Here is a 13,614-nt window from a genome sequence, read left to right as displayed (position 1 = left end):
TAATTAAAGATTAAAAAAAATCTGTTCCCCACTGTTTTGTCCTTCCTTCTCCTGCCCCTCTTGTTTCATACCCCCTTGCCGTGCATTGTGTGTTCGGTCTCATACGAGCCTCGACAATGTATTAAAAAAAAAACTCCAACATCTCATCTTTTCGCTTTCCAACCTCTATCTCCTGTGCTCCCCTCAGGAACCCTTAGTCTTTGTCCAATATCCAAATCATTCACCCTATTTCCTCCAAATCGCTGTAATATACCTTTCAAAGTGTGGAGCATAATAAATTCCTTTCCTTTTCTCCCCTGCATTTTACTCGTTTGAAACACACACAGACATTTACTACCATAAAAAGACAGAATCACAATTGAAATGTAGAGTTCCACCTCCGAAGATTATTCCAGAAGGGTGTCCACTGGTCGGTCATGGGAAACTTTTCTGGAAGTCAATGGAAGTCTCTGTGAGCCAGAAACCAATTAACTGAGCCCAAGAGCGGGTAGGAGGAACCTCAGGACATCCTGGCGCTGCCTTGCCTCTTGCTCCATAAAAGCCAGCCAGACGAACCCCAGAGCCGAGCCACTGGGGAAGCCCGCTTTGAACGAATTGTTGGTGAAAACCTGCCCTGAACAAGCCATCACTGAGCGAGAACCTCTGCTGTTTGTTTGCCTGAAGTCTGTACAAGCCTCTGGCATTTGCTCGTCTAAGCTATGAGGGCTGCAGCTATCCCTGTTTTCCAAAGCACGAGCGGTGTGCCGATCAATCTCGGCAAATGGAACACGTGGTCCCCCGACTTGGTAGCTCCAGCATTACACGATATCCGACACTGCACCGACATTCCCACCGCATTTCCCCTTTCCTCCTTGCAACTGGGACCAATGTAAACCCGCTTGTTGAGTCGGGTAAGCGAGGAGCCGTAACCATGCTCTGCTCTTCCTCTATCTTCTTCTTCTCTGCTTTTCCCCCGTGTGATGGTGCCATGTCCTATATTTAGGTAAATAATTAACACTGTTGAAGGGGAAGATAAGTACTACAGGTTAAAGGCCCGGTCACACCTTGACGTTTTAGCCAACGTATGCCGATTTTTGAATTTTTTTCTAAAACGCTGGCACACGTTGAATACGTTATGGGTAAGTTTTGATAACATTGAGAGCACGCTGAAAAACACTGCCATACGTCGTTGTACGTTGGCTTTAAACGTTGTACTTTTTGGTTGTCCTCAAATTTTTTCATGCTTGAAATTTCACGACGTATGCCGACGTATGACTCACACGTTCCGCTACGCTGGCCACAAGTTGTATGCACGGTCTGCGATCGTTGACAGACGTCAACACATGCTACTTGTAAGTTAATCATAAGTTGAGACACGCCGAGGTAATGTTTAGCGTACCCGAAACTTATTTCTAACCTATGATTAACGTGTTGTTGGCACGTTACGCGATCGTTGCCACACATCGACAGACGTTACTTTTAAGTTACTCATAGGCTGAAAGACGTCGGTATAATGGATCGTCCTTGCGTCAGCGTCCACGGCCACGGCCAGGACACTTATTTGCAGCATTCTTCAAACTTTTATTCGGCATGACGAGGATGTTCACACTTCGATGTCTAGCTTGGCTATGATTCCAATTGTCCATCGGCAGCGTCTATTTAAAATAGTCGAGTTTGAGCGTTTTAACATGTTCAGAAGAAACGCTTCAAATTTCCAAACCCCAGCGTCAAAAAACAAAGGCGAGTGACAGCAATTTAAATCGTTCATTGTAAACAATGAAAATAGCTGAGTGGTACCGTTTAAAAGTCGTTGAGTGTAAAAAGAATCGAATTGTTGAGCGCAAGCGTCTACTTTCAATAGTGGGGTTTGAGCGATTTAGCACGTTCAATAGAAACGATTAAAATTTCCGAGCGCCAGCGTCAAAAAACAAAGGCGAGTGACAGCAATTTAAATCGTTCATTGTAAACAATGAAAATAGCTGAGTGGTACCGTTTAAAAGTCGTTGAGTGTAAAAAAAATCCAATTGTTGAGCGCAAGCGTCTACTTTCAATAGTGGAGTTGCAGCCATTTAAATCGTTGAGTTTATCATTTAAATCGTTAAATCGTTAAACGCAAGGACGATCCATCATAACCCACACCCTCCCCCTCACACTCACCTACTACTGCCAACATGAACAAACTACTACTAATACTAATACTGATACTCATACTGATACTGTTACTGCTGACATGGACATCGACTCAAAAAGGACTCGAAAACACTGTTGGGTTCCCCTTTTATGAGCAGCATTTTTATATACCAATTCCCAAAACCGCTGGGAACACGTCTTTATATGGCAGTTGTAAGCTAGAAACACGTTAATTTTTTTTTTGTCAACCGGAAGACGTCATTGGAATACGTCTACATACGTCGATGTGTGTTGGAACTACGTAAAGAATTGGTTCAAAGCACGTCAAAAATAAGTTAGAAATAAGTTTCACGTAAAAAAGACATTACCGCGACGTGTTTCGACTTATGAGTAGCTTATAAGTAGCCTTTGTGGACGTGTGTAAGCGTCCACATATCGTGTGTAAAACTTATCCCCATCACATGCGGAACGTGTGTCATACGCCGAGTACGTCGTAAAATTTTGAACATGTTTAAAATTTCTTGACGTACTCTACTTACTACGACGTATGATAGCGTACTTTAGCGTTGTACTCACGTATACCAAACTTACTCATACCGTATTTGACGTGCCCCAACATTTTAGACACATTTTTCTTAGGTCGGCATACACTGGCAAGATCGCCAAGGTGTGACCGCGATGTTGACACTTCCATTTCTACGGCAGTTATGATTCGAATCGTTGTGCGTCAGCCTTTTAATAGGCTACGTCACGACATCGTCAGCGATGCGTGCAACGCGCTATGCCTAAGTTAGACTATCGTTGGGCATCGGTTGTGTAGGCCGACAACAGGTTCAGCATTCGTTGGTATAAGTTATCTATAACACAACGAAACGTTCTGTGTCCGTTACCAATGCGTTATACACAAGACCAAGTCGCTATGAATACGTCCGAATCTTTAAAAAAAAAACATCAAAAGTTCAACGTAAGCCAGCGTTTTACATACATTTTAATACGTTGCCATCGCTGGCTAAAACGTCAAGGTGTGACCGGGCCTTTAGATCTGCTCTACTGTATCTTTGCCCAACATACATGCCCATTAATTGCATTGATTTATTGGTGTTGTTTGTAAATGTATGTATTTGTTGAACTGTTAACTGTTGAACCCCGAACCCTGGTTCTGTAACAATAGCTTTTGTGTCCATCACTCAATGGTGAAGAATTACTTAAATTCTAGTATCGAGATCTGGATCTTCACCAAACTCCATTCAATTCACCGCCGTTACACACCCAACCGAGCCACCAAATTTTATCTGAATCAGTCCATGTCTTTGAGATATCCTGCCCACAGACAGATGGACAAACAAACAAACATACACCTTTGATGGCAAAGGTAGATATCCATTCTTTGTAAAAAGGCCAACCAGCTCGTTACTTCATGTTGTCATAATTGAACTGAATTTTAAAACCTTACTCCACAACTTTACACAACACAACCAGCTATGGAGTTGTGGATGAAAATTCAAATGATAATCAAAAATGTACATTTCATACTTGGAAGAATGTAATCGCTAATCTCAACACAAGATTAGCATTCTGTGTGGGTGGCAAAAGAGATCGAAACAAATAATAAATAAAATACCTTCAATGGTGATTGATCCACCAGCCAAAAAAGAGAAGAGAAGCTGATGTTTTGAGCCTTACTTGCTTCATCGGACAGTCAGGTCCGAATCTTCAGCTTCTCTTCTCTCTATGGCGGATCAATCACCATTTATGGTATTTTTTTTATTTCCCTTAATTTAATACTTGGTTGTGTTGGTGCTTATACTTTGAGTAATTAAGTGTAAATATAAACAGAGTAGAATAGTTTACCTGGGTCACAAACAGTACAGAGCTTGCACATTGTCATGTTGCTTTGCTCGTCCATGTAAGTTTTCCCCATTTTACAAGGGAAGCACAAAGAATTACTTCCAGGATGGTGACAGGGTTTAGACATGTATGTTCCTGTGAAGTATAAAACGAGTTGGATTTATTGAAAAATTCCAGGAACATGGAACACCAATGGAATTGATATTACAACACCAATGGAATTGATATCAAAACACCAATAAAATTGATATTGGAACTCACCCCTGGGTCAAAATTCACAGCAAACCCCATCCGCATCATTAAAGAATTGATTTGCTGGACATGGAGGTGAACTTTCTGTTCCAAAATGTGAAACCTGGAAAACTAAAAACAATGATTATAACGTCGATTCGTTTTGATAATGTATTTGTACAATTAATAATTATCTATATATTACTAAAACTCTCATCTTGTATATATGTATGTCTTCTTCTTCTTCTTTTGGCTGCTACCGTTAGGGGTCGCCACAGCGGATCATCCGTATGATCTGCATAGTGATTTGGCACGTTTTACGCCGGATGCCCTTCCTGACGCAACCCTGGTCGCCTCTTACGACACAGGGATATGGTACACCTATTTTAACCAGGGTATACACCGGCCCAGTATACTGGTACTCATTTCGCCGACCTCGGAAGGATGACAGGCTGAGTCAACCCCCTGGTGTATTAATTCAGTGGCTCAACGGGGCTTGAACTCAGGACCTTTTGGATCCCAAGCCACTGCCCAAACCACTGCGTTCACCAGGCTCTTGTATATATATGTATGTATGTATGAATATATTTACCCAAAATACAGCCAAAACGGTACACGATAAGGCAAAAAATTTTGGCCCACCTCACTCACCATTGTCCTGCGGTGTGCAATATCAAGTTTCATTCAAATTGGGCAACGAAAAAATTATTAAACATCAATTCCCGATTCAGTCAAGTACTCTTCGGGAAAATTTGATCAATGCAAACAACCTCAGCGGTATAGTTTGCTGGAGCTATCTTTTTTTTTTTTTCTTGAAATGATTTATTTTAAAATCTCAAACATTTTGTATAGACAAAGAACTTTGTCCGAACCAAGTCGCTGTTACCGACTCGGATCCGGCGAAACCGAGCGGAAGTTACCAAAGCCGCCCCGGACCAAATGAACAATTTACGGCACCGACGGCCTCACTAATTCTCAATACACACCTTGCTGGGTCAATGAGAGAAAGCACAGAAAACGAGCTGGTACATTTAACACAGGGATTTATTTAAAAACAATAATCGGGGAGGGGAGCACACAAAGAGCAGAGTTATCTGAATAAAAGAAATGCAGGCAATGTACAGTGAGCGAAAAGCACTTAACAGTTCTACTTAACAGACTGGCACCACACACACACACACCCAAAGAAATGGTGGCCACGGCCTTTATTTGGGACTTCAGCTCGGGAGGGAAAGGCGAGCAGAGGGCAGGGGCCTATCCTTGCACCTGTCCCCCTCATGCGGTCTGGTCAAGTGTGTCTGGTGGCGGGACTCAAACCCGCCACCACAACGCAGCACCAAGCACCAGGGACCAGGAATGACGCAACGGACGCCAGCCAGCAAGGGAACGGACCAGACGAGATGAGCACCCACGGGTAGACAAGAACGCCAGCAGGCAATACGAGGTTTCTTCCCTCTCTCTCCTTCTTTCTTTTCTCGACGGCTCGCCACCTCCTCGTATCCTTCCCATCCCCCGTGGGTAGAGGGAACCGTTCTGAGGAACTCGCCTCCAGATTGGACGAGGGGCGAACATCCCATCTGGCTGAGCGAGGCCGCCCCTGAGGTGGTCAGCCTCCTGATTGGACGAGGCGTCTCGGGGGGTGTGTCGAGGCGTCTCGGAGGCCCGCCCCCTGAAGAGGCGCTGCAGTAGCTTTCGGCACGCTGGCCTCCCATTGGCTGGGGCGCGCTTGCGATGCACGCCCTTCGCTCATTGGCTGGAGGAAACGTTCCATGCCCTTCCTCGGGGCGGAGCCTCGATCTGAGGCGATGTAAGCTCCGCCCACACCTTCAGCCAAAAACACGTGGGCAATGGCGACCGGGTTGAGTGAGCGACGGTGCCGCTGTTGTTGTTGTTGTTGTTGTTGTTGTTGTTGTAGTAGATGTATGAAAACTAACTACAAAATATCTCGCAGCGCACACATGAAATTCCCATTAGACACAGGGGATGGATTCTAACTATACACACATACTTATCGAAATAACTAAGCTTAAGGACTGCTGTCTGTGTGCAAATGGCTTCCAGATTCGTAACAGTATCACCCTTGCGAAGAAACTTTAAATAGAGAAAGGTATGTCAGGTTTTCTTTTTTATGGACAAGTTTTACATTGTTGTGATATTCAATTGTTCCTCATATAGTTAATGGTTTTGGAAATGAAGAGAATAAAAGGCAAACACGAAGGAAATTCCAACCTTTTATCAAATAAGAATGAACAACACCCGAGTACATTCACAAGTTGATAGTTTCATTCACAAGAAAACTGTCCAGGTGAAAAAGCATTCTTGAAGATTTTAATTTAAACTAGAAGAGCACTCAGTAGAGTGCATACCTCCACCCCATAATACCTGATCCATGAGAACATATCTGGCCCAAGACATTTTTGAAACATCATGCTATAATATAGCAGTACCTAACAACCATACTAGGCCATCCCACAATTTTTGCAAAATTGAGTTATACATGTCAGTAGGTGCACAAAACTTAGCCCTTTCTTTGCCAAAATGGGCCAACCCCATCTCATAAATTATGTTAATTTTATAAGCAGAAAACCTCTCTGGCTCTGGTGACGTGCATCTGACTTGCCAGAGACAAAGTGGGTCATCCCACATTTTTCCCATGATTCCATGTAAACATGGCTGCCAGGTATCTATCAGATGCTGAGTTGGAGGCTATGATTGGCGACAATGACGAAGTAGATGATGACAAGGACCCAGATTTTCACCCAAATGAATCAGAAGATGATGGCACTTCATCAGAAAACAGTAAGTTTTACATTTATTGATTACTTTTTGAGAAACAGTGGCGACGTTTGGTGTTGTGGGTTCGCCCACTCTGGCAATTGGCAAATGATGTAACTGGCCAATAGTCTAAGAGGAATAAGGTGTTAAAACTATCTATGGAGTAACAAAAATAGGCCATTTACCATGTAAATACTGTGTATTTCTTTTTAGTTACATACCATGAGCCTACAGTTTTAGGATAAAGAACTTAAAATACATTTTGAAAGAGCCTCGTGATTTCTATGAACTTGTGTGGGTTGGCCCATTATAGCACCTCAAGGCCATATCCAGCAATGGTCATTTTCCAAGTCTGTACAACTCTCTAAGGTTATGTTTTTTTACATTTGAGGTAATGGAAGTGGGCCTGCAGATGTTAATCCGAAAAACAAAGTAGAAAATGGTCTTGTTGATGATGGAGCTGCAGAAGCTACGGGTGTAGAAAATGGTGATCCGAATAATCCAGGTGTAGGGACAAAACGTGACAGAAGCCGTGTTCGTCACACAAGTAAATGGAAGAAGAATATCCGTAAATGACGGAGAAATGCTGGAGAAGATGACACGTCATGATCCAATCAACACGTTCCAAGAAAGAAACTGGAACACGTGGATTGTGGATGTGAAAAACGTTGTGTTCAGAAAATTTCTGAAGTCAGGCGCCTACAGCTGCACGAGTCCTTCTGGAACATGGGTGATTGGAGTGCACAGAATGCATTTCTGGTTGGACTGGTAAAAACAAACTGCAGTGAAATGACACAACAAACGAGACAGAAGGGACCGTAATCCTGGGCAAATGGTTGGTCCAACATTGCCAAGGCCAAAGGAAATGACACGAACCTGTTCTGATTAAAGTGGAATGGACGTGGAAGTTTGCAAAGTTTTTTTTCCTGCACACATTCTCCATTTCTAATGGGCATCTTGGTAGGGCACTGGCAAATGCAGTTGAGGCAGGTAGTCCGATACCTGATAAACGTGGTCAGCATGAACCTGGGAATAAAACCGAGGCTGAACGAATCAATCATTTGAAAACGTTTATTGGTGAGATACCCCAGTATGAATCTCACTACACTCGTGCACGTCATGTCAACAGGAAATACCTAGCTCCAGGGTTGACCAAAACCAAGCTCTATGATCTTTACAAGGGAAGGTACACCTTAGATTCTGTTGAACCAGTCTCAGATTGGAAATTCAGGAATATCTTCGACACTGATTTTTGCACATTTAAGTTTTCATCAGCCTCTAAAGGATACATGCAAAACATGTGACATCCTTGCTGCACAAATAAAGGAAGTTAAAGAACCTGGGGATGCTGTAAAACTGGGCAAGGAGGAGCATGAAAAGGAATTGCATTTACGACGGACAGAGGCTGCACAAACTAGATACAAGACGGACTGTGAGAAGACAAAAACTGAAGATGTGACTGTGTTCTGTTATGATCTGCAGAAAACCTTACCAACCCCTGTTTTGACAACTGGTGTAGTGTATTATAAACGTCAGATGTGGGTTTACAATTTAGGCATTCACGATGCAGAGCAGCAGAATGGATTCATGTACATGTGGGACGAAAGTCAAGGGTCCCGAGGTCCGAACGAGATTGCTTCTTGTCTTAATTAGCATTTGATTTCACACAAATCCAAGAAGTGCATAATTGCATATGCAGATACATATGGTGGCCAGAATAGAAACATAAAAAATTCATTGTTCTGGTTACATGTTGTTCAAAATCCTCTGTTTGATGTAGAAATTGTTCACCAAAATTTTTTTGTCAGTGGGCATAGTTAGATGGATTCGGACAAAGATTTTGAAATAGAAAAAGCTAAACAGAATTTTCCCCATATCCATGTCCCAAATTACAGTATTTACTTCAATTTGGATGAGATAGATGTTAAAGATCATTAAAAAAAATGTTCTGGAAGTATATCACCATTAAAGCAGTCTGAAACACCACTTTATTTAACATATTGAACGACTGCGAAACAGAAGGGTTTCAAAGTGCAAAGAAGGTGATTTGTATTCTAAAGTGTTCAAGTATGTAATTCAATTGAAGGTGAATGTTGTAAAGAAAGCAAAACAGAAGAAACCCTTTGGATTGACAAAGCCACAACAATCAGATTTGAAGAGTGCTGAACAACTTGAGAAAGTAGTTGTCAATAGAAAAGTTAATACTGAGGGTCTCAAAGTGGAGTGGCTGAAGATCCACTGGTTGTGTTTTAAGCGTGAAGCACCAACTAAAATTTTCTTCAAGTATAGTAACAATGAGGATGTTCCTTTCAGGTGTATAGATTTAAGTTGTATTGGTGGTCCACAGAATCAGAGATATTAATCTAGGTTCATTGGTTCTGCCAGATTTGTACCCACAAGGCAGAGAAATAGCTGTTCTAAAGTTGAGGGACCTCCAGACCTTGCTGCAGTTTGTACCCCCAGTTCACCATGCATTCTATAACCAATTCATAGTCAATGACAATGCAGATGATGGTGGGTCAATTGAAGAGCAAGACATAGAATGAGATGAATACTGAGAAGGAATCCTCCCAAACCATGAATCAAGTTCGATCTGATTAGGTCATGTCATTTTGTAAAAATAACATAACCTCTACGATGAACCTTTATATTAGGTTCTCCCAGAAATGTGTGTTGTAAAAGCTGTACTGGTTTGCTGAATAAAAACACTTTGATTTTCAGTGCAAACACGTTTATTGTTCATTTTTAGGATTGAATCCCTAATGCGAAAATGGGCCATCCCACACAATCGGGCTATAACCAGAGCACCATAATGGGCCATCCCAAAAGGGTCAAATTCAACACCCCTTTCCCCTGGGTGGGACCTGTACTACTTGCTTTTTTGTGTGTGGATATAATTTTGTGTGCCTTGTGTTTATTTATCCTTTGGTATTTTTCATTTCCATTTGCTCATGGTGACACAGGAGGCTGACAAGTTTGAGTCATTTTTTCTCAAAAGTATACCAAGATGGTTCTTGGTTCTTATGTATGCCCAGTATGGTTCTTAGGTACTCATTATCGTTTTTGAGTCCTATCTTTCAATGGTGAAGAATTACTTCAAAAAATTCTCGCATCCGGATCCAGATCCGGATCTTCACCAAAATGGAATCAATTCGTCATAGTCACACATCCAACATGGTCACTGAGTTTCATCCGAATCCATCGACAACTTTTTGAGATATCGTGCTATATATCGTTTTTGGCCCGATCTTTCAATGGCGAAGAATCACTTAAATTCTGCTAGTCGGATCCGGATCCGGACCTTCACCAAAATCTAATTAATTGTCATCACACAACGAACCTGTGCACAAAATATCATTCATCCAGATCCATCCACAACTTTTGATATATTTTGTACACAAACAAGCAGACAGAAAGGGATGAAAACATAACCTCCTTCACCTTCGGTGGTGGATGTAATTGACATTCATCGAAATATTTCAACCTCAAATATGAGCTCCTTTAAAAGGAACTTCAATGCAGGAGGATGCTATTAGGCCCGTCAACCCTGTGCAAAGGTTGCCAACCTATGACTGTCCATGCTCTATCCTTTAAAAATTCTGAGCGCAGAGCAAGGACATCCCAGCCTCAGAGTGGACGCTCTCACCATTACAGCACAGTATCTATAAAATAAGTAATCTGTCTTTGGGATCACAACAGCAGTGTCAGCAAATAATTACTTAAAAATGAATGAAATCATATAAATATGAAGATCTAAAAAAAAAAATCAGTGAAATTATATAAATATGAAGATCCACAAAAAGAAATCAATGAAATCCTATTAATATAAAGATCTAAAAATCAATGAAATCATATAAATATGAAGATCCAAGAAAAATGAATGAAATCATATAAATATGAAGATCTAAAAAAAAAAAATCAGTGAAATTATATAAATATGAAGATCCACAAAAAGAAAGCAATGAAATCCTATTAATATAAAGATCTAAAAATCAATGAAATCATATAAATATGAAGATCCAAGAAAAATCAATTAAATCATATAAATATGAAGATCTAAAAAAAAAAAAATCAGTGAAATTATATAAATATGAAGATATACAAAAAAAATAAATCAATGAAATCCTATTAATATGAAGATCTAAAAATCAATGAAATCCTATTAATATGAAGATCTAAAAATCAATGAAATCATATAAATATGAAGATCCAAGAAAAATCAATGAAATCATATTAATATGAAGATCTAAAAAAAAATCAGTGAAATTATATAAATATGAAGATCTACAAAAAAAAATCAATGAAATCCTGTTAATATGAAGATCTAAAAATGAATGAAATCATATAAGTAGGGTGAATATACTGATTCTGGCTCACTTTTCCCCATGTAAGTGAATGGGGGATTTTCAGCGATTCATTTTTTTCCCCCTAAAAAGTAAACCCCCTTTTATCGCAAGGTATATTTATTTGTCTCCCCTTTTAACCTTGGGACACTTTTTTTTTCAAATAACAAATGCAATAAGATAAAGATTTGTTCAATCTTTGTTCAAGTAGTAAAGTAGTAATGTGATTTGTTAAAGGTGATTCTAAAGAAATATCTGAAACATGTTAGCCTCGGGACACTTTTTTTTCAAATAACCAATGCATATTGTTTAGCTCACTCATTGAACCTATAAAGATTTGTTCATTCTCAAATTCCTTCAATAGTTAAATTTTCTTTGCACAATAATCCCCATCTAAAATATTTAAAAATAAAACATTTCAATCTTTATATTTTTTTAAGATACCCCTTTTGTGCCATTACGAAATGATAAACTTCTCTTAATGATCTTGTTTGACCACCTCCTGAGCCACAGGTTATTTTTTGTGAATCTACGCCCACTTTTCATAAGCCTGCCCACTTTTCCTAAGCCCCGCCCACTTTTAAATGAATTTTCATAAGCCCCGCCCACTTTCGCGAGGTATTTTCGTAGGCCACGCCCATCTTTTCTAAGCCCCGCCCACTTTTTCTCAGCCCCACCTACTCTTACATCATTTCCAGTTCATCTCTGACTCACAAAGAAATCACTAGAAAATTCTAGAATGTTATGGTTTTGAAAAATTCCCCAAAGAAGGCTTGCCTGGGCTTGCCCAGGGAATTTCCAAAGGAAACTACACCCATCAGTCTTTCCCTGCAAAAGCCTCAAGCCCAGGCTCCATTTTAAACATTTTTTTTTGCTGGAAATGGTGTGCTGTGTGCTTGCCTGGAGTTCTACGACTTGTATGGAACTAAACCTTCAAGTTGATGAACTGGATTCAAACCTCTTATCCATTGAGGTAAGATTTTATTTCCCCATTTTCAGTTTGATTTTAGCATCGACTCATTTAATAATTAAATAACTTAATTAATACATTATCATTTTCTCTCACAGGAAATTGCATCTGAAAATACCGATTTTGCCACAACTTGGGGCGAAGTTGTTGGCTTGGTTGAAGACCTTGTGAGCGACCAAGACCCACAGAACAAGCTCGGCCTTGAGTGGGATGACTTTGGGGTTCCTTGAAGATCAACTACTTGTATGGAACTAAACCTTCAAGTTGATGAACTGGATTCAAACCTCTTATCTGTTGAGCTAAGATTTTATTCTCCTATTTTCAAAGTTTGATTGAAGCATACTCATTTAATAATTAAATCACTTAATTAATACATTATTATTTTCTCTCACAGGAAATTGTATCTGAAATACGAAATGAAAATACTGCTTTTGCTACAACTTGGGGCGAAATTGTTGGCTTGGTTGAAGACCTTGTGAGCGACCAAGACCCAAAGAACGAGTTCGTCCTTGATGACCCAACCAAAGAGTTATACCTTGGAGACCAGCAAAGTCCTGAAAAAGAGTTTTGCAACAATAGTACTCATTGTGAGTTATCAAGACAATACCCCCTGAACAAGTTATACCTTGATGAGCCAGAATACAAGTTTTACCTTGGAGACTCACAAATTTCAGACATTTTGAAAAATGGAGTTTTCCTTGATGATCCACAGTTATATTATGTGAGATCTATCACTGAAACCCATAAAAATTGGAAAAATGGAGATTTCCTTGATGATCCACAGTTATACTATGTGAGATCTATCACTGAAACCCATAAAAATTGGAAAAAATGGAGATTTCCTTGATGATCCACAGTTATACGATGTGAGATCCATCACTGAAACCCATAAAAATTGGAAAAAATGGAGTTTTCCTTGATGATCCAGAGTTATACTATGTGAGATCTATCACTAAAACCCACAATATTTCTGGAAATTGTGGTTCTACCTTGGAGTCTTGGATAGATGGTTATATTTTTGGAGACTTGAAATGTGGGTTCTGGCTTGATAACTCACAATGTCATACGTATCTTGGAAACTCAACAGGAATGTGGTTATACCTTGGAGACTTGGAAAGTTGGGTTTATTTTGGAGACTTGAAATGCTACCACTCTTTGGGATCTAAACCTATCAAGAAAGTTCTTACTCCCCCTTTCTACGTCATCAAACCTGAAAGCCTTAAAAGACAGAATTGGAAGAAGAGAAAAAAACATAAAAAATATATATTGTTAGTTCTGGGAAGAAAGTGCAGGCTTGCTCCCCCTTTCTACATCATCAAACCTGAGAGCCTTAAAAGA

The 13,614-nt window shown here is 40.1% G+C and overlaps 1 pseudogene across 1 annotated transcript in view; it reads right to left on the bottom strand.

The window, feature by feature from the left end:
• The window catches only part of LOC147017313 (tumor necrosis factor receptor superfamily member 6-like), a 60,237-nt pseudogene that overhangs the window by 6,987 nt on the left and 39,636 nt on the right, over positions 1-13,614 (bottom strand). The window contains exons 4-5 of the transcript XR_015049438.1: positions 4,219-4,312; positions 3,961-4,092 (exon numbers count right to left, since the gene is read on the bottom strand). The product of XR_015049438.1 is annotated as a tumor necrosis factor receptor superfamily member 6-like (transcript). The remainder of the gene's footprint in view (positions 1-3,960; positions 4,093-4,218; positions 4,313-13,614) is intronic.

This window comes from Eptatretus burgeri, chromosome 11 (assembly GCF_056783735.1).
Source record: "Eptatretus burgeri isolate ZD-2024b chromosome 11, Ebu_testis_v1, whole genome shotgun sequence".
Lineage (NCBI taxonomy): Eukaryota > Metazoa > Chordata > Myxini > Myxiniformes > Myxinidae > Eptatretus > Eptatretus burgeri.
Note: the sequence above shows the minus strand (reverse complement) of the source record. Positions and strands in the feature narration are given on the sequence as shown.